The sequence below is a fragment of the Neophocaena asiaeorientalis genome, unplaced genomic scaffold (assembly GCF_003031525.2).
Source record: "Neophocaena asiaeorientalis asiaeorientalis breed wild unplaced genomic scaffold, Neophocaena_asiaeorientalis_V1.1 scaffold85, whole genome shotgun sequence".
Classification (NCBI taxonomy): domain Eukaryota; kingdom Metazoa; phylum Chordata; class Mammalia; order Artiodactyla; family Phocoenidae; genus Neophocaena; species Neophocaena asiaeorientalis.
Window position 1 is genome coordinate 11,675,385 of NW_020174301.1, and position 27,335 is coordinate 11,702,719.

A 27,335-nucleotide genomic window follows, 5' to 3' on the forward strand; every position below is an offset into this window, starting at 1 on the left:
CTCATTACAGTGGCTTTTTTTGTTGCAGAGCACGGGCTCTAGCCACAGAGACTTCAGTAGTTTCAGCACACGGTCTCAGTAGTTGTGGCACATGGGCTTATTTTCTCCATGGCATATGAGATCTTCCTGGAGCAGGGATTTGAACCCATGCTCCCTGCATTGGCAGGTGGATTCTTAACCACTGTGCCACCAGAGAAGTCCCATTTTGAGGTAATTTTGATATTGGAGACTGTGAATATTCCACTTCTTTTCTTTTTCAAAGTTGTTTTGGCTATCTGTGGTTGCTTGTCATTCCATAGGAATTTTAGGATCAGTTTTTCAAATTTTAGCAAAACAATTATTAAGATTTTCATATATATTTAAGTAAATCAATACATTGTTTTGGGTAGTATTGACATATTCACCATATTAGGTTTTCCATTTCATGAACATGGGATCTCTTTCCATTTATATAGGTTTTAAATATTTTTTTCAGCAACATTTCTTTTCAGTTCACAAATCTTTCAACATTTTTGAGGTTGTTGCTATATTTATTCCTTGCTAGTTTGTTATTTTGCATACAATTGTAAATACAACTACTTTCTTAATCTTTTTATACATTTCATTCCTCATTTCTATACAGAAATAAAACTTATTTTTGCATTGATTTTGTGCTTTCCTCTAGGCATAATTCATTTCTGCACTCTAGTATCCTTTTAGTAATTATTTTGGGATTATCTTTCTGTAGGATCATGTCATCTGCACTGACAATTTTCCTTCTTTCTTTTCAAAGGTGATGCCTTTTATTTCTTTTATTTTCCAGTTTTTCTGGCTAGAACTTCCAGTACAGTGATGAATAACAATAGTAAAAGTGGAATGTTTGTATGGTTCCTGACCTTAGAAGAAATGTTTCAGTCATTCAACATCAAGTCTGATGTTTGTTATGAGTTTACATATATCTCCATTATCCTATTGAGGAAGTATTTTTTCCCTTAATTTTCTGAGTATATTTATTGTGAAAGGGTGTGGATATTTTCAAATGACCTTTATTATTATTTGAAATAATCATATTTTTCCTGTTCATTCTATTAATGTACTGTGTTACATTGATTTTCTTATGATTAACCAACCTTGCATTCCTGGGATAAATCCCACTTGGACACGGTGTATAATCTTTTCAATATGCTGTTGGATTATGTTTGCTAGTATATTGTGGGGGATTTTTGCATCTATATTTATAAAAAAATATTGGCATATCTTTTCTTGTGATGCCTTGTCTGGCTTTGGCATCAGTGTAATGCTATCCTTATGAATGGAATTAGGAATTGTCTCTCTTCTATTTTTTGGAGGAGTTTGAGAAAGATTGGTGATAAGTCTTTAAATATTTGATAAAATTTACCACTGAAGCCATGTGGTTCTGGAGCTTTTTGTTGTTCTTGTAGTTTTTTTTTTTTTTTTTTTTTCGGTATGCAGGCCTCTCACTGTTGTGGCCTCTCCCACTGTAGAGCACAGGCTCCAGACGCGCAGGCTCAGCAGCCATGGCTCACAGGCCCAGCCATTCCACGGCATGTGGGATCTTCCTGGACCGGGGCACGAACCTGTGTCCCCTGCATCGGCAGGCGGACTCTCAAGCACTGCGCCACCAGGGAAGCCCTGTGAGGTTAGTTTTTGATTACTGATTTATTCTCTTTTGTTGTTTAAAAAGACAGCCCTTTCCTCATTTATTTATATGGACACTCTTGTCAAAAATCACTTGGGCATATACAGGAACACGTGGTGGGTTGCTCTTTACTACTCCATTGGTGTCTATATATGTTTTAATGTAAGTATCAGACATTTGATTATCATTACTTCGTATTAAGTTTTGCAATTAGGAAGGCCGAGACCTCTAATTTTTTTATTTTTCAAGGTTATTTTGACTATTTGAGATTTCTTATAATTCTACCTAAATTTAGGATAGATTTTTTCCAAAAAATATTATTGGATTGTAATAAGGATTGCATTGAATCTATAGATTCTGTATGTAGTATTGACATCTTAACAGTATTGTCTTCCAGTCCATGAACATGGAAGGCCTTTTTGTTTATTTGTATCTTCTTTATTTTTTTTCCAGAGGCATTTTGTAGATTTCAGTCTACAAATCTTTTACTTCCTTGGTTAAATTTATTCCTATATATTTTATCAGTTTGATATAGAAGCATAACTAATGTGAATATTGATTTTGTTTCCTGCAAATTTGATGAGATTGTTTATTCTAACAATTGTTTAATCTTTAGATTTTTCTACATATAAGATTATGTTGTCTACAAATAAATATAATTTTATCTTTTTCTTTGCAATTTAGTCACGTTTATTTCTTGTTCTTGCCTAAATTCTCTATTAAGGACTTAAAGTACTACACTTAGATGATGCTAAAGTGCACATCCTTTTCTTTTTCCTAATACTAGAAAAAGATGTCTCAGCCTTTCACAATTGAGTGTGATGTTAGCTCTGTGTTTCTCATATATGTCCTTAATTATATTGATGTATTCTCCTTCTATTTAGTTAACAATTTTATTATGAAATTATATTGAATTTTGTCAAAAGGTTTCTCTGCATCAAGATAACCATTTTTTCTCTTCATTCTGTTTATGCAGTGTATTGATTAAATTGTCTGATTTTCTTTTTTTTGGTGATTTTTTTTTAAATTTGAAGTATAGTTGATTTACAATGTTTCAGGTGTACAGCAAAGTGATTTGGTTATACGTATACATACATCATATATATCTTCTTTTTCAGATTCTTTTCCATTTCAGGTGATTACAATATAGTAAATATAGTTCCCTTTGCTATACAGTAGGTGCTTGCTGTTTATATATTTTGTATATCATAGTGTTTATCAGTTAATCCTAAATCCCTAATTTATCCCTTGCCTCCCCTTCCCCCTTTAATAACCATAAATTTGTTTTCTGTGTCTGTGCCTATTTCACTTTTGTAAATAACTTTATGTACATCACTTTTTAAGATTCCATATACAAGTGATATATATTTGTCTTTGTCTGACTTACTTCACTTTGTATGATAATCTCTAGGTCCATTCATATTGCTTTAACTGGCATTATTTCATTCTTTTTTATTGCCGAGTAGTATTCCATTGTATATATATACCATTTCTTCTTTATTCATTCCTCTGTCAAAGGACATTTAGGTGGCTTCTATATCTTGCCTATTGTAAATACTGCTGCTATGAATATTGGGGCTCATGAATCTTTTCAGATTAGAGTTTTCTTGGAATGTATACAGATGTTGGATTGCAGGATCACATGGTAACTTTATTTTCAGTATTTTTTTAAGGAACTGAATACTCTTCTCCATAGTGGGAGCACCAATTTATATTCTCACCAACAGTGTAGGAGGGTTCCTTTTTCTCCACACCCTCACGAGCATTTATTATTTGTAGACATTTTGATGATGGTCATTCTGACCAGTGTGAGGTTATACCTCACTGTAGTTTTGATTTGCATTTCTCTAATAATTAGTGACACTAACATCTTTTCATGTGCTTTTTGGCCATCCATATGTCTTCTTTGGAGAAATTTCTATTTAGGTCTTCTGCCAATTTTTTGATTGTTTGATATTGAGCTGTATGAGTTTTTTGTATAGTTTGAAAATTAATCCCTTGTCAGTTGCATTGTTTACAAATATTTTATCCAATTCTTAGGTTGTTTTTTAAGCTTTTAAGTTTAATCAGTTCCCATTTGTTTATCTCTGCTTTGTTTCCATTACACTAGGAGACAGATCCAAAAAAAATATTACTGTGATTTATGTAAGAGTATTCTGCTTATGTTTTCCTCTAGGAGTATTAAGGTATCCAGTATTATATTTAGGTCTTTAATTCATTTTGCATTTATTTTTATTTGGGTTAGAGAATGTTCAAATTTCATTCTTTTACATGTAGATGCCCAGTGTTCCCAGCACCACTAATTGAAGAGACTGTCTTTCCTCCATTGTATATTTTTGCCTACTTTGTCATAGATTAATTGACCATAAGTGTGTGGGTTTATTTCTTGATTTTCTATCCTGTTCCATTGATCTATTTTTCTGATTTTGTGCCAGAACCATAAGGTTTCGTTTCCTGTAGCTTAGTAGTATAGTCTGAATACAGGGAGCTTTATTCTTCTACCTTTGTTCTTTCTCAAGTTTATTTTGGCTATTCAAGTCTTTGTTGTTTCCATATACAATTTAAAATTATTTATTCTAGTTCTGTGAAAAATGCCATTTGTAATTTGGTAGGGATTGATTTGAATCTGTAGATTGTCTTGAGTTTTAGGGTCATTTTTATAATATTGATTCTTTTTATCTAAGAACACATTATCTCTTTTCATCTGTTCATATCCTCTTCAATTTCTTCAGTGTCTTATAGTTTTCTGAGTAAAGTTCTTTTATTTCCTTAGGTAGGTTTATTCTTAGGTAATTTATTATTTTTGATGCAGTGGTAAATGACATTGTTTCATTAATTTCTCTTCTTGATAGTTTGCTGTTAGTGTATAGAAATGCAACAAATTTCTGTGTATTAATTTTGTATCCTGCAACTTTAGAAAATTCATTGATAAGCTCTAGTAGTTTTCTCATAGCATCTTTAGGGTTTTCATTGTGTAGTACTATGTCATCCGCAAACAGTGACAGTTTTACTTCTTCTTTTCCAAGTTGGATTTCTTTTTTTATTCTTCTCTGATTGCCATGGCTAGGACTTCCACAGCTATGTTGAAAAAAAGCAGCAAGACTGGCCATCTTTGTCTTGTTCCTGATCTTAGAGGAAATGCTTTCAGCTTTTCACTTTCGAGTATGATGTTAGCTGTAACTTTGTCCTATATGGCCTTTATTATGTTGAGTAATTTCCCTCTATGTCCACTTTATGGAGGGTTTTTTTTTTTAATCATAAATGTGTGTTGAATTTTGTCAAAAGGCTTTTTCGGCATCTATTGAGATGGTCAGATGGTTTTTATTAAATTTGTTGATGTGGTGCATCACACTGATTTATTTGTGGATACTGAAAAATCCTTGCATCCCTGGGATAAATCCCACTTGCTTAAGATGTATTATCCTTTTAATGTATCATTGGATTCAGTTTGCTAATATTTTGTTGAGTATTTTTGAATTTATGTTCTTCAGTTATATTGGCCTATAATTTTGTTTTCTCTGATATCTTTGCCTAGTTTGGATGTCAGGGTGAATCTGGTCTCATAGAATGAGTTTGGAAATGTTCCTTCCTATGCAATATTTATGAATCGTTTGAAAGTATAGGTGTTAATTCTGCTCAAACTGTTTGGTAGAATTCACTTTTGAAGCCATCTGGTTCTGGACTCTTGTTTGTTGAATTTTTAGTTACTGATTCAATTTCATTACTGGCAATTGGTCTGTTCAAATTTTCTATTTCTTTTTGGTTCAGTCTTGGTAGATGGTACCCTTTTAAGAATTTGTCCATTTCTTCTAGTTTGTCCATTTTATTCACATATAGTTGTTTGCAGAAGTCTCTTATGGTCCTTTGTATTTTTGTGGTGTTGGTTGTAACTTCTCCTTTTTTATTTCTGACTTTATTGATTTGAGTCCTCTCCTTTTTTTTCTTGAGGAGTCTGGCTAAAGATTTATCAATTTTGTATATATTTTCAAAGAATCATCTTTTAGTTTCATTGATCTCTTGTATGTTTTTTTCTTTATACATTTTTCAGCTACCATCTATTGTTTTATTTCAACCTGAAGGACTCTATTTAGACCTCTTGTAAGTCACATGTAATAGTTACAAACTCCTTCAATTTTGTTTATCTGTGGATGTATTAGTTCACTTTTTAGAATAGTTTTGCTAATATAGAATTTTTGATTTACAGTTTTCTTCTTGAAACACTTTAAATATGTCATCACATTACCTTCTAAACTCCATGATTTCTGATGGGAAATAGAATATTAATCTCATTGAGGATCCTTGTACATAAAGTGTTCCCTCTTGCTGCTTTCAACAATTTTTTCCTTTGGCTTTCAACAGTGTAAGTATAATGTTTTTCCTTCTGAAATTCTTTGAGTTTAATTTACTTGGACTTTGTTGACATTATTACATGTTTATCTTTGCATCTTTTCAAATTTGAGAAGTTTTAGGACACTATTTATTTGAATATTCCCTCTAATCCTTTCTCTTTGTTTTCTTTCAGCAATGACTGTTGATGGAGTTCCACAGGTTCTGTCACCTTTCTTCATACTTTTAAAAAAGTTTTGCTCCTCATGCTGTATAAATTTAATTGTCATATCTTCTATTATATTAATTATTTTTCCTGCTCAAATCTGCTATTGAACTCCTGTAACAATTTTTTTATCCATTACTATATTTTTTAGCTCAGGAATGTCTATTTGGTTTATTTTTATAATTTGTATTCCTTTATTAATATTCTAATTTTGCTCATACATATTTTTTTCCTGGTTTCCTTTAGGTCTTTGTCCTTGTTTGCCTTTAGCTCTTTGAGGGATAAAGACACTTGGTGTACAATCTTCATCTAGGAAGTCCAGTGCCTGGGTTTCCTCAGGGATGAGTTATGTCAATTAGTTTTTTTTTTTTTTTCATTTTCTAAATAACAAATGTTTTCTTATTTCTTTGTATTCCTTATATATTTTTTGTTAATAATTGAACATTTAAATATTACAGTGTTGTAACACTGAAAGTCAAATTCTCCTGTTCCCTGGGTTTCATTTAGTTTCTTAATTGTTGAAGGTTGTAGTGTTCTATTTGTCTTGCAAATTGTTCAGCCCAAGGTGAAAACTTTAGGTCTTCTCAGATTTTTCTGAGCTTCCATGTTGACCTGGGCATTAGCATGTCTTTCTATATTTCCCTGTATACACGATGGTTTTAATTTGCTTCATTTTTCTCCCTGTTTTTTCTGCCCAGTATTTAGGTGAGCTACTGTATATCATGAGTGTAATCCTATCTCAAGTGTCTGCAGATGGTTTGTACATATTACTATGTTTTTGAGCAACGTGTAACACTTTTCTGATTTAGGTGATTTCGGAGTTTGGCAAAAGAGAGATGAATGTCTTCCTTCAGTTTTTCAGGTGGCCTCCAGACTGTTTAGAACAAACCTACCCAATATTTTTTTTAAATAAATTATTCTATGCTCCCCCCAGAATTAGTGACTAGGATCCCACAATTTGAGTACATGTTCCCACAATTTGAGTACAGGTTGCTCTCCTTAAGACTCCTACCAAGCCAGAGGGGTTAAAGTAAGTCAAGTAAAAATGCTTGAAAAAGAAGAAAAAAAGCTTAGTGAAGCTTTCTTACCATTTTTCTTCTTTTATAAATTTATTTATTTTTGACTGTTTTGGGTCTTCCTTTCTGTGTGAGGGCTTTGTCTAGATGTGGCTAGCGGGGGCCACTCTTCATCACAGTGTACAGGCCTCTCACAGTCACGGCCTCTCTTGTTGCAGAGCACAGGCTCCAAACGTGCAGGCTCAGTAGCTGTGGCTCACGAGCCCAGTTGCTCCATAGCATATGGGATCTTCCCAGACCAGGGCTTGAATCCGTATCCCCTGCATTGGCAGGCAGATTCTCAACCACTGTGCCACGAGGGAAACCCCTTACCATTTTTAAGTTGACTTTTTCTCGATTCATTGCTTGTTTATTTGCTATAAACTATTGAATGTTTTCCATAGTTTTGACCAAGTTGTTTCTTATAGTTTCTGTTTATTTTTTAATATTTCTATGGGGAGATGGGTGCATGGAGCTGCTTACACTGACATTTTACTGATGTCAATCCTCTGAAACAATTTTACCGCAAATTGTTTCCTTGAATTTGGCAACATAGTGCATAGTAAGTATTTAATATTACTTTTTTGAGCTGACTACATTATACAACTTTTTCTCTTTATATTTAACATCAAATTTGGGGGAATTTTAAATCATGCTTTCATGTGTTAACCTAATCTTTGGGTAGAGTTAAGGTACAGTTCCCTGAGGCAGTGACATCTGAACTTTTATGTACATCATATATAATAATAATACTAATGTATTATGCATAAAATTAGTATTAATATATTATGAGTATTAGTATGTGTACACAGTGCTCTAAATGATTTTTCAATTATTTATAAATTTATTTTATTTATCAAGTGTTTATTGAGTACCGAATGAGTGTTGTTCACTGTTGTAGGAGCTGTTGTTATAGCAGTTAACAAGACAAAATTCTTAATTAATAGATGTTATATTCTAGTGTGAGAAAAATCCTTTGAGTTTGGTACTACTACATCCTCATTTTATGCTGGTGAAGCTGAGATGTCAAGATGTTAGTTAAATAACTTGCCAAGGGCCACACGGTGTTTGAACCTTGGCAGTCTGATGTGTGAAAGTCTTGTGTGTGAAAGTGGAACATTTTAGGCAGAGGGTACATTGATACATTGTGTACATAGATCCTGAGATGAAAGAGCATAATGTATTTCTGATTGAAAGACAAAAGTAACTCTCCTTAAAGCTTTCCATTGACTTCAGAGATTTACTACGACTGCACTAAAGGAAGAGGAGTTTAAGGATGGCAAGAATGAAGGCAAAGGAGACGAGTTAGGAAGGTGTTGAAAATGTCTAGAGTAGTTGATGGCTAGATAAGGCAGTGGTAATTTGGACTAAGAGGAGGATAATAATTTTTGGACATTTAGGATGAAAAATTTATACAGCCTGATGATGTACATGATGTGGAGCTGAGGAACGTGGACAGAATGATGGTGTCATTAACTAAAATTTGAAATAGAAATGGAAAATCAAGTTTGAGAGAGGATAAATAAGTGGTTCAGTTTAAGATTTATTAGGTTTGAGGCATCACTAGGATACTCATGTGCATAGATTCAGGCAACAACTTGAAACCCAGGGCAGAAATCAGGGCTAGAAATATGTGATTCACAGATCTATACTTTTGATAGCTAAAACCACAAGACATATATTAAATTACTGATTAATGAAGGGCAGTTACATGTAAGCAATTAAACAACTCTTGCCAAAAAATCAATTTAAAAATATTCAAACAGGGGCTTCCCTGGTAGTGGAGTGGTTGAGAGTCCGCCTGCCAACGCAGGGGACACGGGTTCGTGCCCTGGTCCGGGAAGATCCCACATGCTGCAGAGTGGCTGGGCCCATGAGCCATTGCCACTGAACCTGCATATCCGGAGCCTGTGCTCCACAACGGGAGAGGCCACAACAGTGAGAGGCCTGTGGAATACAATATATATATATTCAAACATTCTAGAGAAATTAAGCTGCCATTTCAGCTCCTTCAGGTTTCTATTTTTTTAAAGGAAATATCCAAATAAGTTCCTATTCCCTGAGATTGTCCTGAATAGTATAAAAAACACGATTTATGTATTCAAATGCACATAAAAGTAGTTGATGGCATACGCGATGACACAGGGAAGCACAGTTATTGAGAAATAGCATCAAACATATATTGTACATTTTTTGCTAAGGTGTAAGTTACTCCAACTGAAATTTGATAAAGCATTTTAGAAAGTATGCACTCAGTGCATTAATACAGCTTTCAAAATTTCCTAAGACTTACTTGAGAACAGTAGCTCTATTTTCTCACATTAACCTCCTTCACCCAAAAAGATGACTGGCAAATAATTCAGTAAAATTTCCCCATTAAGAAGCCAATTTTTTTCAGTCTGCCATTTATTCAATATTTATTTAACTGCTAAATATTTATTTAACTATCATACTGACATAGATAAGAATATCTCATTGTCTTCTGCATATGTAAAACTGATTGCAATGTATAGGAGAAGAGGTATGAGTACGGGCTCTCCTGTGAGACAGACCTGAGTATGAATCCTAGTTCCACAAATTATTAGCTGTATGGCTTAGAATAAGTTGCCTAGCCATCCTAAGTCTAATCTATTTCCTCATCTGTAAAGTGAAGACTGTAATAGTATTTCACTCATTAGCGTGTTTTTGTATTAAAGAAAATAGTCAGTTACAGCACTTGACACATAATTAGTTACTTAATAAATGTTAGGTACAGTAATAATGGTAATGATGATGATGAAGATGATATAAATAGTAATTTTGTCCTAGGAGTACAGAAAACACCTCTGGGGCTATTTTCATATAGAATATTTAGATAATACAAGCCACATAAAAGATGGAATATGCGAAATACAAACTTTTCTGTTTCTACTGTCTTTCTCCTACCCCCCACAGCATAAATACATATTACAAACACACACACACGTACACACACACACAATCACACATTATCACATATACACATATAAGTTAATGATGTGAGATTCCTCAGGAAGTTTAACACCTCTCCAAACACCAGGGAAGTGGGCTAGAATTTCAAAGAGGCAGGACACTCATTCTACAGTAATCACCTCATAGTCTAGTTAAACCAAAGCCATATGGGTGATCCATTTATAAGAGAACACCCTCTCTACGAAACCAATGAAGAAAGCAAATTAAACTCAGGTGCAGAAATGAATACTCAGCTTTCATTTACAGCTGTTTTAAAAAATATATATTGAACTGTCATAAGTCTCAGAAAACAAAACTCTACGTGTTCTCCCTTCCTCTGTCTGTCTGTCTGTCTGTATGTGTGTACATGAGTATACACATACATATATACACATACATACATAGAGACGATCACATAGAGTTTGATCCTTACATTTAAACTCACTGTAGTTATACAAACATGTATAAAAATCAATTTGCTCTTTTGGACCCTTTCCCCTTTATGATTAGTAGTGACATTGCACATATATACCTACAAGTTACCTTGTAAGGGACAGAAGATTGTTAAATAAATAAATATGTGATGTTTTGGTCAATGAATACTATAACTGATTTTTTTAACTCATATATGCTGCCTTGGGACTTATAAAACAAACATTCCCAAGAGGTGTTTAATTTCGATTCTTTTTGTGACATAAGAAATTAGGGATTTTAAAGCCATCCTGCCATAGTTGCTTTTGTCAGCTAAATGCCATTGTTTTCTTCTGCCATCTAATTTTTTGATGACAATGAGTTCACAGTTTCCAGTGATTAATTTTTTTGCATGTTCTTGTCAGTCTTTTAGTTTTTATCATATCTCCACTTGATTTTTTTTTTGTGTGTTTGTGCAGATCCTCAAATCACAGAGCTAGGATAGATTTCCTATAAAGCTGAGTGGATTCGCATAAAAACAGAATGTCCCTTTTTCATTTTGTTTGCTCTTTCAAAATTACTATAGGTGTGTATATGAGTAAAAGTTTTCCAAAGTATAAAGATTTTTAAAAATCAGCAATATTGAACTGTAGGCAATTAAACTATTATTTTATATATAAAAAGAAAAAAAATGAGACAGGTTTATTTTCCACTGGACTGAATAGAGAAATAATTTCTTTTAAAATATGTTTTAATTTTACACCCTCACATTTATATTTAAAGAAATGTCAGAGATATTTTAAATGGAGACTTTGCTAATTGTAAGTTATAAATATATTCCCTTTCCAATTTTACTATACCTATTGGCTTATAAAATCCAGGGTGAGCCCACTTAACTGCTATATTCATAACTTTGGACCTTGAGGGCCGCTGACTTATTCAGCAGTTCTTCAACACCTATCTTGGTAAGTAGTGCTCAAAATATCTGTCTGAAAAGTACCTTGCTTGATGCCATTTGTGGCTGATGTGAGTAGAAAAGAATCTAACATTTTACAAAAACTTCTGCTTAATTCCTATTTTTTTCTATGCAATTTGCTACTTCTGTGTGTTTAATGATTGAAAACAATGCTCTTAGGATCAAGATATCTTTCCATGTTTTAATTAATGTATTTATTTATACATTTACCTTAAATTCTGCGGTTATGTCAAGGAGGAAAAATGGATCTATATTTTATGGGAAATCAAAAAATTGTTGTGTTTCAGGTTCAGAGAAATGCAATCAAAGTTTATATATGATCAAGGAAAGAGGCACTAAAGAAACATCACAATTGGAAAAATAGCCGTATCCAGAAATTACTTTTAATAGAACAGCAATTTTAGTCATCTCATTGCATAAGTCAGGCTCATTTAAAAAGTACATGACTCTCAAGTAAATCAGACCAATTACCTTATTTATCTTGAAAATATTTAATTCATGGAACATTGGAAGACCCCATTTATCCTGCATCTGTGAATGTGAATGTAAAATGTGTTAAATTTTTAAAAGTAAAACTGTTTAAAAAGAGGGACCTTTATGTTTTAAAAAGGAAAAAAAATTTTTTTCAGTACTTCATTTTAGTTTTTAAAAATCATATTTACTGAAATAAATATTAATTTGCCCCCTTCTTGCTACGTTTTGTGATATATTTGACATACAATATTGTATAAGTTTACTGTGTACAATATATTGATTTGATATATTTATATTGCAATATAATTGCCATTGTGATGTTTGCTAACTCTATCATGTCAGAAAGTTATAATTTCTTCTAGTATTGAGAAAAATTAAGATCTATGAAACTGTTTATAATATAGCTTTGTTGTCTATAATCATTGTACTGTGTATTAGGTCTCCAGGACTTATTTATCTACTAATTGCAAGTATGTAGCCTTAAGCATATCTATTCCATTCCACCACCCCCAGACATTGGTAAACATCATTTTACTAACTGTACAATTACAATTTCTTTACTTTCACATATAAGAGATATCATATGGTATTTGTCTTTCACTGTCTGACTTATCTCAGTATAATGTCCCCAAGTTCTATCCATGTTCTTGTAAGTAGCAGAATATCCCTTTTTCTCATGGCTGAACAGTTTTCACTGTATGTATAAACCACATTTTCCTTGTTCATTCATTTATTGATAGACAATTAGGTTGTTCCAATACCTTGGCTACTGTGAATAATGCTGCAAAAATCATGGAATCACATATGTCTCTTCGGTAACCTGTTCTCATTTCCTTTGCTTATATGTACCCAGCAGTAGGATTGTTGGATCATATGGTAGATATATTTTTAATTTTTGAGGAATCTCCATACTGTTCCTCATAGTGGCTGAACCAGTTTACAATCTCACCAACAGTGCACAAGCGTTAGCTTTTCACCGCATCCTCCTCCACACTTATTATCTCTTGTTTTCTTGATGTCGCCCGTCTTACAGGTGTGAAGTGATACCTCATACTCGTTTTGAGTTGCATTTCTTTAATGAATGGTAATGCTCAGCACCTTATCATATACCTTTTGGCCATTTGGATGTCTTCTTTGGAAAAAAGTCTAGCTCCTCTGCCCATTTTAAATTGGATTTACGGGACGGTTGTTATTAAAGTTTAGGAGTTCTTTATATGTTTTGAATATTAGCCCATTAACAATATGTGGTCTCTAAAATTTTCTCCTTTTCTGTAGAATGCTTTTGCATTTTTTTGATTGTCTCTTCTGCTGTGCAGAAGCTTTTAGCTTTGATGTAGTCCCAATTACTGATGTTTTTATTTCGATATTTGTGCTTATATTGTCATATCCAAAAAAATCTTTGACAAGATCAGTGTCAAGAGGTTCCTTTCCTATGTTTTCTTCTATGAGTTTTATGATTTCAGGTTTTATGTTTAAGGCTTTGATCCATTTTGAATGTATTGTTGTGAGTGGTGTAAGATATGGGTCCAGTTTCATTTTTCTACATGTGGTTATCAAGTTTTCTCAATACAATTTGTTGAAGATACTACACTTTCCCCTGGATATTCCTGGCTCCTTTATCAAATAGCAATTGACTGTATATGGGGGGGACTTAATTTTCATTTCTCTATTCTGTTCCACTGTTCTACATGACTATTTTTATGCCAGTACTATATTATTTAAATTATTATAGTTTTGTAGTATGGTTTGAAATCAGGAAATGTGATTACTCCTGCTTTGTTCTTTTTTCTCAGGATTGCTTTGCCTACTTGAGGTGATTTGTGGGTCCATAGAAATTTTAAGGTTGTTTCTCCTACTTCTGTGAAGAATGCCATTGGAATTTTGATAGGGATTGCATTGAATCCATAGATGGTTTTGTGTCATATGGGTATTTTAACAATATTAATTCTTTAAATCCATGAACATGGGATGTCTTTCCAATTGGTGTGTCTTCTTCAATTTATTTTAACATAGTCTTGTATTTTGCATTGTACATACCTTTCAATTACTTGTTTATATTTATTTCCAGGTATTTTATTGTTTTTAATGTTATTTTTTAATATGAAAATGTACATTTTTTATTTAATTCACACAAGACCAAAATCCCCAAGGTATGCAATGAAAACTTTCAAATGTAGTAATTCCTAACTTATTCTGGATGTAAGAGTCTTTTTTTTTTAACATCTTTATTGGAGTATAATTGCTTTACAATGCTATGTTAGTTTCTGCTTTATAACAAAATGAATCAGTTATACATATACATATATCCCTATATCTCTTCCCTCTTGCATCTTTTTTTATTCTTTTTATTTTTGCGGTACGAGGGCCCCTCACTGTTATGGCCTCTCCCACCACAGAGCACAGGCTCCGGACACGCAGGCTCAGCAGCCACAGCACACGGGCCCAGCCGCTCCATGGCACGTGGGATCCTCCCGGACCGGGGCACGAACCTGCGTCCCCTGCATCAGCAGGCAGACTCTCAACCACTGCGCACCAGGCAAGCCCCCTCTTGCATCTTTGAATAGGATCATTTTCTTTATTTCTTCTTCTGATGTTTAAATATTAGTGTATAGAAATGCAACTGTTTTCTGTACATTGATTTTTTTTGTACGTTGATTTTATATCCTGCAACTTTACTAAATGTGTTGATTAGTTCCAACAGCTTTTTTTAGCCTTTGTTATTTTCTATACCTAAAATCATATAAGCAAATAACAATTTTAATCTCACCTTTCTTATTTGGATACATTTTATTTCTTTGTCTTTCCTGATAGCTCTAGCTAGGCTTCCAGTAGTACGTTGAATAAGATTGGAAAGGGTGGGCACCCTTATCTTGTTCCTCATCTTAGTGGAACAGTTTTCAATTTTTCTTCATTGAGTATAAAGTTAGCTGTGAGTTTGTCATATATGTGCTTTATTATGTTGAGGTATGTTTCTTCTATATTTGTGTGAGTCTATTTTTGTTCCATTGCTCTATGAGCTGATCCCTCCACCAATAACATTATTTCTTGATGACCAGGCTATATACTAAGACTGCATATCAGACAAGTAATTCATTTCATTGTATTCTTTTTTCAGGATTTAGTCATTTTAAGGTCTGTGCTTGTCCATTTACATTTTAGAATAAGCTGGCCTATGTCTATGAACATCCCAGGAGGTTTATCATAGGAACTGCGCTCAACATATAGATCAATTGGAGAAGAACTGCATCATTGTTATGTTGAATCTTCCAATTCATGAACACGGTATGCCTCTCCACTTATTTAGGTCTTCCTTGATTTCATTAAGCATACAAATCCTATAGATGCTTTGTTGAGTGTATACCTAAGTATTTAATTTTCTGCAGAACAATTGTGTGTGGCATTGTGTTTTTAATTTCAGTTTCTAATATAAAATAGAAAGCTAAAAAAGTAAATCCCTGAACACATCCTCTTCATGAATAGCTAACACAGATGGAAGTATGCTCCTAGGCAACTAGATCTCTCCCGTCCCCCACTCATAAAAAAAAAAAAAAGAAAACATTACAAGAAATGCTGGAGAATTACATATGTTTCTAATGTGAATGTGAGTCATCAAGAAAGTCTAATTTCATGTCCCTATCTTCAAACAGAAAACTCAGAAACCTGTAGAAAAGTGTCTACTGGAAATATTAGATTATGAACATTTTAAAGTTGCTTCTTAAGAAAAAAAAAGCTTCAACTCTGTGGACAATTTACCTATATGTAATACATATTATCCTTCAGTATTTCTAGTTACAAATATTACTTCAGCTGCCAAAAAGTAACATTTTAATTTTGGAAACAATTTTTGATTTTTTTTCTTATTTAGAGAATTCTTGTTTGTGTCATCTTGGATTTCTTACATCAACATATTATAGTTTTTGGAGTACAGGTCTTTTGCCTCCTTAGGTAAGTTTATTCCTAGGTATTTTATTCTTTTTTGATGTGATGGTAAATGGGATTGAGAATTCCTGTGAATGTAAATGGGCTTGTCTGTGATCTGTGTTGATATTTAAGGTGCTTACATAACCATAAGGAAAGCGAGATGAAAACTCCTGTTTACATTTCTTGAACATTTTACATATTTTTTAAGTTCAAATTGTTTAATGTTAAGAAGTGTTCTTGTTTATAATGTACATAAATATGTTTCTCAGAAAAGTAGTTTTAATAAATATCTGCTTGAATTATAAGGTAATCCTTTGAATTCAGCATCTAATGTAGTATCAGAAGTTAGGGTACCATCCAAAGTAAGAGGAGTCATTAAGCCATCTTTCCTGAGGCTAACTAGTAGTTATTCACCAGCTCACTGGTCTGAGATTTGGTTATCTGTGCAGACCTCCATACAGACAATATCTGAAATTTTAAGTATCTTTTGCCCCTATGCAGTTTGAACCACCACCTAGAGGTTTTATTCTAGTGGTCTTGCAAACACATTTAGATGGCAGGTGTTTGTTTTTATTTTTCCCTAGTCCTATTCAACACCTTAAAATTTGTTTTTAAATTTGGTGACTTTAGGTGAGGTCATATTGTAAGTTCCCCTCAGACCCCACTCTTCTCTCCTGTGCCATGCAGGCCTGTTCTGTTGATGTACATTTCCTGTCTGTCTCTCCCAAGGCATCTGAGTTTTTCTTCTGGCTTCAGCTTATTATTTACCAATTAGTGACATAGGTACCAATTTCATTTACGCTTGCAGTGTTAGATCTTGCTGCGTGGAGAAGCCTTCAGATCTCCTTCAAATGGTTATGGAAATGTGACCATGCTCGAGTCAAAGGCTGAACACAGGAGTCTTTGGCTATACCAGGAGGACTCCAGATGCTTCACAGAACTGTGTAGAAAAAGCCAGAGACAATGACAATGACAATCTGGGACTCCCTTCTGTTCTCTCCAGCATTTAACACCATAACATGAAGCAAGTGCAGGGACAGTTACTTACTCGGTTTACTGAGAATGTCTGACCCAGAGTAGGACATAACTTGGTGCAGTCATCTTGAGAATACTGCAGGAGAAAGCAGAGAGTGGGATTTAACATTGAAAATTAGAAGTTGATCTTACTTCTTAGACAAAATCGAGATTGACAAAATCGTGGTTTATCTACATAAACCCTTAAACAAAGATGTGGTTCTGAATCAAAATTAGGGACCTGGAAAAATAAAATGAAGTACTCTTCTGAGGGAAAAGGGCATAAGAAGAAATATATAAAGGAGAAGCTTTCGTCTTGTGCTATTTTGGGTTGGTTGCTGGAAAGGACCATTTTGGCCACACATTTTCTCGAAAGTGGCTTCTACACATTCTATAATTTCTGAGATCATTTACAACTTAAATTTCGGTTCTAAACCCCCAAAACACTTAATTTTCTGTGAGCTAGTAAATGAGGGATTTCTTAACAAGTCACCCCTGAATTAATATCAATTTCCCTATGAAATGCTGACCTCAAATCATTTCTCCATCCTTAAACTTGATCTGTTTTACATAAAAGTAGGCTAGTTAAAACAGATATCACAGATTTTTTAAAACAGATAAAGAACCTCTTCTGTGGCAACATCTCCCAGCTCTTTGCTGAAGGTCTAAAAGAATTAATAAGCAAACAATGGCCTTGTGTCCACTTCAAAATTAAGTAACCCCCAAGGACCTCAGGCTTTTTCCTGAGCATTGTATATTTCAGCTATATGGTGACCAGAGGCATAGTCTGAAAAAGATTTCATTTACTAAATGAGCTCAAGTTTGCAGTATACAAGATCAACACACACACACACACACAAACACACACACACACACACACATGCACACACAAATCAATCACATTTCTATATAATTACAAACATGCCGAAACAGAAATTAAAAACACAATACCATATATAATTGTTCCACAGAAAATGAAATCTTCATAACAGTTACTTTTTATTGAAGTGTGGTTGATTTACAATATTATATTAGTTTCAGGTGTACAACATAGTGATTCACTATTTTTACAGATTATAATCCATATAAAACTATTACAAAATAATAGCTATATTTGCTTTGCTATACAATATATCTTTGTTGCTTGTTTTGTACATAGTACTTTGGGTCTCTTAACACCATACTCTAATTTCACCTCTCTCTCCTTCTCTTCTCCAACTGGTAATCACTAGTTTGTTCTCTTTATCTGTGAGTCTGTTTTTGTTTTGTTATATACATTCATTTCATTTCTTTCTTTCTTTCTTTCTTTTTTAGATTCCACATACAAGTGATAAAATAGAGTATTTATTTTTCTCTGTCTTATTTAACTAAGCATACTACTTGATATGTTCATCCACCGTGTTGATTATGCCAAAATTTCATTCTTTTTATTACTGAGTAATATTCCATTGTGTATATATACTGCATTTCCTTTATCCAATCATCTGTTGATGGATACTTAAGATATATCCATATTTTAGCTATAGTAAAAGAGCTGCTAATAAAATCAGGGTACGTGTTTCTTTTCAAATTAGTGTTCTCATTTCCTTCAGTTATATACACAGCAGGGACTTGTTAGTTCCTACGCTAGTTCTCCTTGTGGTTTTTGACTTGCATTTCTCTGATGATTAGCAATGTTGAGCATATTTTCATATGCTCATTGGCCCTCTCTATATCTTCTTTGGAAAATAGTCTATTCAAGTCTTCAGCCCATTTTAAAATATGGCTTTATATTTTTTGATATTGAGTTGCATGAGCTTTTTATATATTATGGATATTAATCTCTCATTAGGACCTATTGTATAGCACAGAGAACTCTACTCAATACTCAGTAATGAGCTATATGGGAAAAGAATCTAAAAGAGAGTGGATGTATAAGTGATTCACTTTGATGTATAGCAGAAACTAACACAACATTGTAAATCAAATATACTCCAATAAAAATTAATTAAGGAAACTTCCCATCAGTCATATCATTTGCAAATATTTTCTCCCATTCAGAAGGATTTTACTTTTTTCATTTTGTCTGTGTTTGTTTCCTTTGCTGTGCAAAAGTTTTAAGTTTAATTAGTTCCCATTTGTTCATTTTTGCTTTTGTTTCTTTCATCTTGAGACAGATACATAAAAATATTGCTGCAATTTATGTCAAAGTGTGTTCTGCCTATGTTCCCTTCTAAGACTTATGATCTCAGGTCTAAATATATTATGACCTAATAAATATATTAGGTCTTCAATCCAATTTTTAAATTTTTATTTTATTTATTGGAGTACAGTTGACTAGCAGTGTTGTGTTAGTTTCACGTGAACAGAAAAGTGATTCAGTTACACATGTACATGTACCTATTATTTTCCCATTTAGGTTATTACAGACTATTAAGCAGAGTTCCCTGTGCTATACAGTAGGTACTTGTTGCTTATCTATTTTAAATATAGCAGTGTGTACATGTCAATCTCAAACTCCCAATCTATGACTCCCCCACAACTTTCCCCCGGTAACCATAAGTTCCTTCTGTAAGTCTGTGAGTCTGTTTCTGTTTTGTATATAAGTTCATTTATATCTTTATTTAAGATTCTGCATATAAGCAATATCATATGATATTTGTCTTTCTCTGTCTGACTTACTTCACTTAGTATGATAATTTCCAGAGCCATCCATGTTGCTTGAAATGGCATTATTTCATTCTCTTTTTTTTTAAATAAATGTATGTATGTATGTATGTATGTATTTATGTTTGGCTGCATTGGGTCTTTGTTGCTGTGCATGGGCTTTTCTAGTTGCAGTGAGTGGGGGCTACTCTTCATTGTGGTGTGCAGGCTTCTCATTGTGGTGGTTCCTCTTGTTGTGGAGCACAGGCTCTAGGCGAGCGGGCTTCAATAGTTGTGGCACTCAGGCTCAGTAGTTGTGGCTTGCAGTCCCTAGAGTGCAGGCTCAGTAGCTGTGGTGCAGGGGCTTAGTTGTTCCATTGCATGTGGGATCTTGTCAGACCAGGGTTTGAACCCATGTCTCCTGCATTGCCAGGTGGATTCTTAACCACTGTGACACCAAGGAAGCTCCTTTCATTCTTTTATAATTGTTGAATAATATTTGATACGTATAACATATTCTTTATAAATTCCTCCATCAACGGACATATAGATTCTTCCATGCCTATTGTAAAAAGCACTGCAGTGAACGTTGGGGTGCATGCATACTTTCAAACTATGTTTTCCTTTGTATATATACCCAGGAGAGGGATTGTTGGATCATATGTTAGCTGTATTTTTAGATTCTTAAGGAACCTCCACACTGTTATCCATAGTGGCTATACCAATTTACATTCCAACAGTGTAAATTTACATTCCTCCACCACTGTAGGAGATTTCCCTTTTCTCCACACTCTTTCCAGCATTTATTGTTTGTAGAAATTTTGCTGATGGCATTCTGACTGGTTGGAGGTGATATCTCATTGTAGGTTTGATTTGCATTTCTCTAATAATCAGTGATGTTGAACAACTTTTCTTGTGCTTTTTGGCCAGCTGTATGTCTTCTTTGGAGAAATGTCTATTTAGGTCTTCTGCCTATTTTTTTGATTTTTTTTGTTGTTGTTTTGATATTGAACCCATGAGCTGTTGGTAAATTTTGGAAACTAACCCCTTGTCAGTCGTATCATTTGCAAATATTTTCTTCCATTCTACGGATTGTCTTTTTGCTTATTTATGGTTTCCTTTGCTGTGTAAAAGCCTTTGAGTTTGATTAGGTCCCATTTGTTTATTTTTGTTTCTATTTCCTTATTCTAGGAGAGGGATCGAAAAAGATATTGCTGCCATTGATGTCAAAAAGTGTTCTGCCTATGTTTTCCTCTAAGAGTTTTATAGTATCCAGTCTTACATTTATGTCTTTAATCCATTTTGATTTTATTTTTGTGTATGGTATTAAAGAATGATCTAATTTCATTTTTTACATGTAGTTGTCCAGTTTCCCCACCACCGCTTATTAAAGAGAATGTTTTTTCTCCCCTGCATAGTCTTGCTTCCTTTGTTGTAAATTAAATGACGATAAGTGTGTGGGGTTTTTTCCTGTGTTTTCTATCCTGTTGCATTGACCTATATTTCTGTTTTTGTTCCAGTATCATACTGCTTTCTTTTTTTTTCAAAACTGATCAAACATTTTAATAGTTTTCCATTGATGATAACATTTGAATACCCAATAAGCACATAAAAAGAAACATATCTTTACTCATTAGGGAATTACAAATGTACACCACTTCATACCCACTAGAACATGATTATAAACAAAATGAGAAACAGCAAGAAGTGTTTATGAGGTTGTGGAGAAATTAAAATTCTTTTACATAGTATGTGGAAATGTGCAATGAAGCAGCCATTTTGTAAAACAGTTTGGCAGTTTATCAAATGACTAAATATAAATTTACCATATGACTGTACCCGTAGGAAATTTTTTCCACAGGGGGACAATTTTATAGCAGCATCAACAGTGCCTTCATTTGCAAAGATGTTCATTAGGTTCAAGAGAAAATAATCAATAAAATCAATGTAAAAACACATAATTCTGCAGAGCATAAGTGAGAAATTTCAATTAATGATAAAGCAGTGCATAGTGCAGGAAGTGTTTAATCTCTCCATACTAATATCTTCATTCAAATATACAGTATATCACAATGTGTGCTTGACTTCATATGTTTGGTTGATGTGGAGCTGTCTGACCTGAAATGGTGCATTAAAGAAATGTTCATTTTAACCCTTTGTTTCTTTCTTTTCTTTTAATTTTTATTGGAGTATAGTTGATTCCCCTCATTCCTGCACTGCATATACCCTCCCTGTCTCTGATTCTTGTGTTTGCTTTTGCTCAGACTTAATCTCTCTGGCTGTGTTGACTCAATATTTGACTCTGACCTGCCTCTGAGTCCACTGACACTACTTTCCCCTCACAGACTAACTATTGGCATATTGCTCAAGCACTCCCAGGCATTCATGATCACCTTCACTTCTCCTGTCAGTGTACTAACAGCTTGCTGTAACCTTGTCCTGCTGCTTGGCTCCACATAGGATATATATTGTCTCACCGGTCATTCTGTGTATAAATGCAACTGTAATGCACTTTGTGCCAGTGGCAGACAGGCATAAACCAACCACTTCTTTACTGAGGACCCGGTGAGTGTCCAGCATGGTGCTAGGCAATGTGAGGAGAAACAAAGAAGTAACCATCTTCCTCCCCAACATGCACATTTATAAAAATGTATCCTCTAGTTGAGGTACTGGTAAATAATTCGTACAAAGGAAATTAGTGAATGCATTATGACCTCTTTCTCCACTCCTTTTCTGCCTCATTTACCTCTACAGTCTAAGACTAGATTTGTAGCTCTTGGTCTGTAGCTTGAATTAAAAAATAATAGTTGTTGGGCTTCCCTGGTGATGCAGTGGTTGGGATTCCGCCTGCCGATGTGGGGGACGCGGGTTCGTGCCCCGGTCCGGGAAGATCCCACATGTCTCAGAGTGGCTGGGCCCGTTAGCCATGGCCGCTGGACCTTCGCATCCAGAGCCTGTGCTCTGCAACGGGAGAGGCCACAGCAGTGAGAGGCCCACGTACCACAAAAAATAAAAAATAAAGTTGTAGGAGAGTATATCTAGAATTCCATCATACTTATATTTAACTTCTATGAATTCAACTTTAAATGATCATTTAATTTAAATAAAATACTGTTAAATTATACACACATATGTATTTCCTCTTATGTACAATAATTGCTATCTAATACTTTATAAAGTATATGTAGTCACATATATGTTACTCTCCAGGATTGGATACCAAAATAATATTTGTCCCAGTGTTTCTATGGGCAATGTAAAAGAAGCATTAAAAATTCAAGAGCAATTTTGACCAAATGTTATTTTAAACATTTTTAATGTTTTTTGTTGTGTGTGTGGGGGGGGTGGGAGGTGAGAGGGAGGTCCAAGAGGGAGGGGATATATGTATACATTTAATGTTATTTTTAACTTAAGGAATGCGTTTATAACATAACCCCATGTATAAAATGCTACTCTGAGTAAGTAGAGCTGATAGAGATTAGAAAGGGGAGTAAGGCAAGTCACGTTGGAGTAACCAAAGTAAGGAGGGTACATATGCATCCATTTTATTATTTTTTTTTCCAAATTTTATGAAAGCATTTCCTAAATCTAAAATGTCCAAATATTCATACATGTTCCACGGGAAAAATAACTTCAGAAATGAGTTTTTAAAAATAAATCATTTGGTGTTTATAACAAAGGTATTGTACTGCCACAGGTAAAGAATGAACTGCTTCCTCTTCAGCATATATATGAAAGCTTATAAATAGTTGATAAGCCATTGGCTTTCATGTAAAAGTGACAACATGTGCGTTTAGACTCATATAAAAGCTAATGCTGCACCGACTTGGAGTTGGGGCCCAGAGTGGGTTCCCAGTCTCAGGTGGACAACCTATCCGTCCACAGTCACATAGCAGAGCAGCCTGCCCTCTCCCGGCACTCCAAAGTGGGGGGACGGGGGCAGAGTCGGCTGCAGCTTCATGCTGAAGAGTGCTAAGATGGCCACTCTGGCTCGGGATCTTTCCAGAGGCTTCAGGTGTTGTGAACAGAGATTTCTTTGGATTATGTGTTTCCCAGCTAGACTAAATGCTAACAATGGATAAGTGCAAACACATTGGGCAGTTGAGACTTGTTCAAGACCATTCCATCCTCAACCCTCAGAAATGTCATTGTGTGGACTGCAATACAACTGAGTTGATTTGTGCTTATGTTAGCAGTTCCTGTGTTACCTGTGGAAGATATATTGAAGAACCTGCACTCAAGCACTTTCTAGAAAACAGTCATCCTGTTGCATTGGAGGTGAATGAAATGTGTTTTTTTGTTACCTTTGTAATGATTATGTTCTTAATGATAATGCAACTGGAGACTTGAAGTTATTATGAAGTACATTAAGTGCAATCAAAAGTCAAAATTATCACTGCAACACTGGTAGTGGAAGTATTTTACAGTCTATGGGTACAAGTGATGATTCTTATTTCCTACAGGACAGCATGTACTCTGCTTCAAAACGAATATCAGATGTATACTGCTCTTTGGCACAGGAGAAGGATACTAATGGGTAAAATATTTCGAACTTGCTTTGAACAGTCACGCATTGGATGAAAAATGCAAGAAGAACAATTTCAGGAGAAAATAGCCAAAAGAGAAGTGAAAAAGTGACTGCAAGAATTAGAGTATCAAGTTAAAGCAGGATTGGAAAGTATGTCTCCAAGAAAGAGTTTACATTTGCAAGGTCTAGGTCAGTCCCCCACAATAGAAATTGTTCCTGTTCAAGTACCACTTCAAACCTTAGCATCATCAGCAAAGGATGAAGTACTATATACCTCAGAAGATGTAAAATTAAAAATTCCGGTGACATGTACCCCAATGCTCATTGCAGCACTATTTACAATAGCAAGGTCATGGAAGCATCCTGGATGCTCACCGGTGGATGAATGGATGAAGAAGATATGGTACATATATACAATGGAATATTGCTCAGCTACAAAAAGGAATGAAATTGGGTCATTTGTAGAGACGTGGATGGACCTAAAGACTGTCATACAGAGTGAAGTAAGTCAGAAAGAGAAAAACAAATATTATATATTAATGTATATATGTAGAAACTAGAAAAATGGTACAGATGAACCAGTTTGCAAGAAATAAATAGAGACACAGGTGTAGAGAACAAACGTATGGACACCAACGTGGAGGAGGTGGTGGTGGGATGAATTGGGAGATTGGGATTGACATATACACACTAATATGTATAGAATAGATAACTAACAAGAACCTGCTGGATAAAAAAATAAATAAATAAAATAAAATTTTTTAAAATGCCAGTGATTCCTCCATTAAATGAACACCAGTAATAACTCTTCGTGTAACAGGATTGAGAAATTTTGGAAATACTTGCTATATGAATTATGTTCTTCAAGTATTGAGTCATTTACTTACTTTTTGACAATATTTTTCCAAGTTGATCTGAACCGATGGCTGGCTGTGACAGCTAGTGATAAAACAAGATCATCTTGAAGGCATCCTCCAGTCACAGATACAGTATACCAAATGAATGAATGCCAAGAAAAAGAAACAGGCTTTGTTTGCTCCAGACATCCAAGTTTATCATCAGGACTAAGTGGTGGAGCATCAAAGAGTAGAAAGATAGAACTTATTCAGCCAAGGAAGCCAAGTTCATAATACACTTCTCTCTGTCATGAATTTCATACTTTTTTCCAAGTTATGTGGTCTGGAAAGTGGGCCTTGGTCACACCATTTGCTATGCTACACTCAATATGAATATTAATACCTGATTTTCGTGGTTATACCTAACAAGATGCTCGAGAATTAATTTGTGAGCTTTTGGATAAAATACAGCATGAACTAGAGACAACTGATACCAGGATACCATCTCATATCCCCACTTCTCAACGGAAACTTATCAAACAGTTTGTGAATAACATTTTTCATAGATAACTTGTTACTCAGGTTACATGTCTCACATGTGACAACAAATCAAATGTCATAGCACTTTTCTGGAAATTGTCACTGGAATTTCCAGAAAGATACCAATACAATGGAAAAGATACTACTTCTCAGCCGTGTCTGGTTACTAAAATGTTGACCAAATTCACAAAAGCTGAAGCTTCAGAAGGAAAAATCTATATATGTGACCAGTGTAATTAAAAGCATAGAAGGTTTTCCTCAAACCAGTTATACTCACAGAAGCCCCCAAACAGCTTATGATATTCCACCTACCTCAGGTTCTCATATTACATCTCAAAGAATTCAGGTGATCAGGACACAATAATTGAGAGAAGATTGGTGTTCATGTTGGCTTTGAAGAAATCTTAAACATGGAGCCATATTGCTGCAGGGAATCTCTGAAACCTCACAGACCAGAATGTTTTATTCATTACGTACCTGCTGTAGTAATGCACCATGGGAAAGGATTTGGCTCAGGATAGTACACTGCCTAGTGTTATAATTCCGAAGGAGGGTTCTGAGTACACTGCAATGATTCCAAGCTAAACATGTGCACTATGGATGAAATATGCAAGGCCCAAGCTTATATATATATATATATATTTTGTGGTACGCGGGCCTCTCACTGTTGTGGCCTCTCCCATTGCGGGGCACAGGCTCCGGACGCGCAGGCTCAGTGGCCATGGCTCACGTGCCAGCCGCTCCGCGGCATGTGGGATCTTCCCGGACCAGGGCACGAACCTGTGTCCCCTGAATTGGAAGGCGGACTCTCAACCACTGCGCCACCAGGGAAGCCCTATATTTTGTTTTATACCCAGCGAGTTACTGAGAATGGACATTCTAAACACCTGTCTGGTAGCCAACATCCCAAAGAAATTGATACCTCTTCTAATGAAATCCTTAGCTGATCCAAAGACAGTGGGTCTTTCTTCTTGCGATTTATATGTATGTATGTATATATATATATATGTGTGTGTGTGTGTGTGTGTGTGTGTGTGTGTCTGTGTGTGTGTGTATGTGTGTGTGTTTTAAGAGGGCTGACTTAAAAACTTTGAGCTTCATTGTTTTTCTTACTAATCAGTGCACACTATGTTTACACATTTTGTATCTAACTACAATAAATCTCTTTTTTACAGAGACAAATTAGCATAATTATATGTATATCAATGACAGTAGGTAACTAAATATTTTTCAAATACTTGGGAGTTTTTATTTATCTCTTTTTTAACATCTTTATTGGAGTATAATTGCTTTACAAAGGTGTGTTACTTTCTGCTTTATAACAAAGTGAATCCGTTATACATATACATAAGTTCTCATATCTCTTACCCTTTGCGTCTCCCTCCCTCTGAACCTCCCTATCCTACCACTCTAGGTGGTCACAAACCACCTAGCTGATCTCCGTGTGCCATGTGGCTACTTCCCACTAGTTATGCATCCTACATTTGGTAGTGAAAATATGTCCATGCCACTCTCTCCCTTTGTCACAGTTTACCCTTCCCCCTCCCCATATCCTCAACTCCATTCTATAGTAGGTCTGTGTCTTTATTCCTGTCCTAACCCTAGGCTCTTCATGACATTTTTTTTCTTAGATTCCATATATATGTGCTAGCAAACAGTATTTGTTATTCTCCTTCTGACTAACTTCACATTGCATGACAGACTCCAGGTCAATCCACCTCACTAAAAATAACTCAATTTCCTTTTTTTGGGCTAAGTAACATTCCATTGTATATATGTGTCACATCTTCTTTA

General features: G+C 34.7%; 1 pseudogene; it reads left to right on the plus strand.

The window, feature by feature from the left end:
• The first annotated feature begins 23,702 nt into the window (after positions 1-23,702).
• Positions 23,703-26,488, plus strand: LOC112406976 (ubiquitin carboxyl-terminal hydrolase 44-like; annotated as a pseudogene).
• The last annotated feature ends 847 nt before the right edge of the window (positions 26,489-27,335 follow it).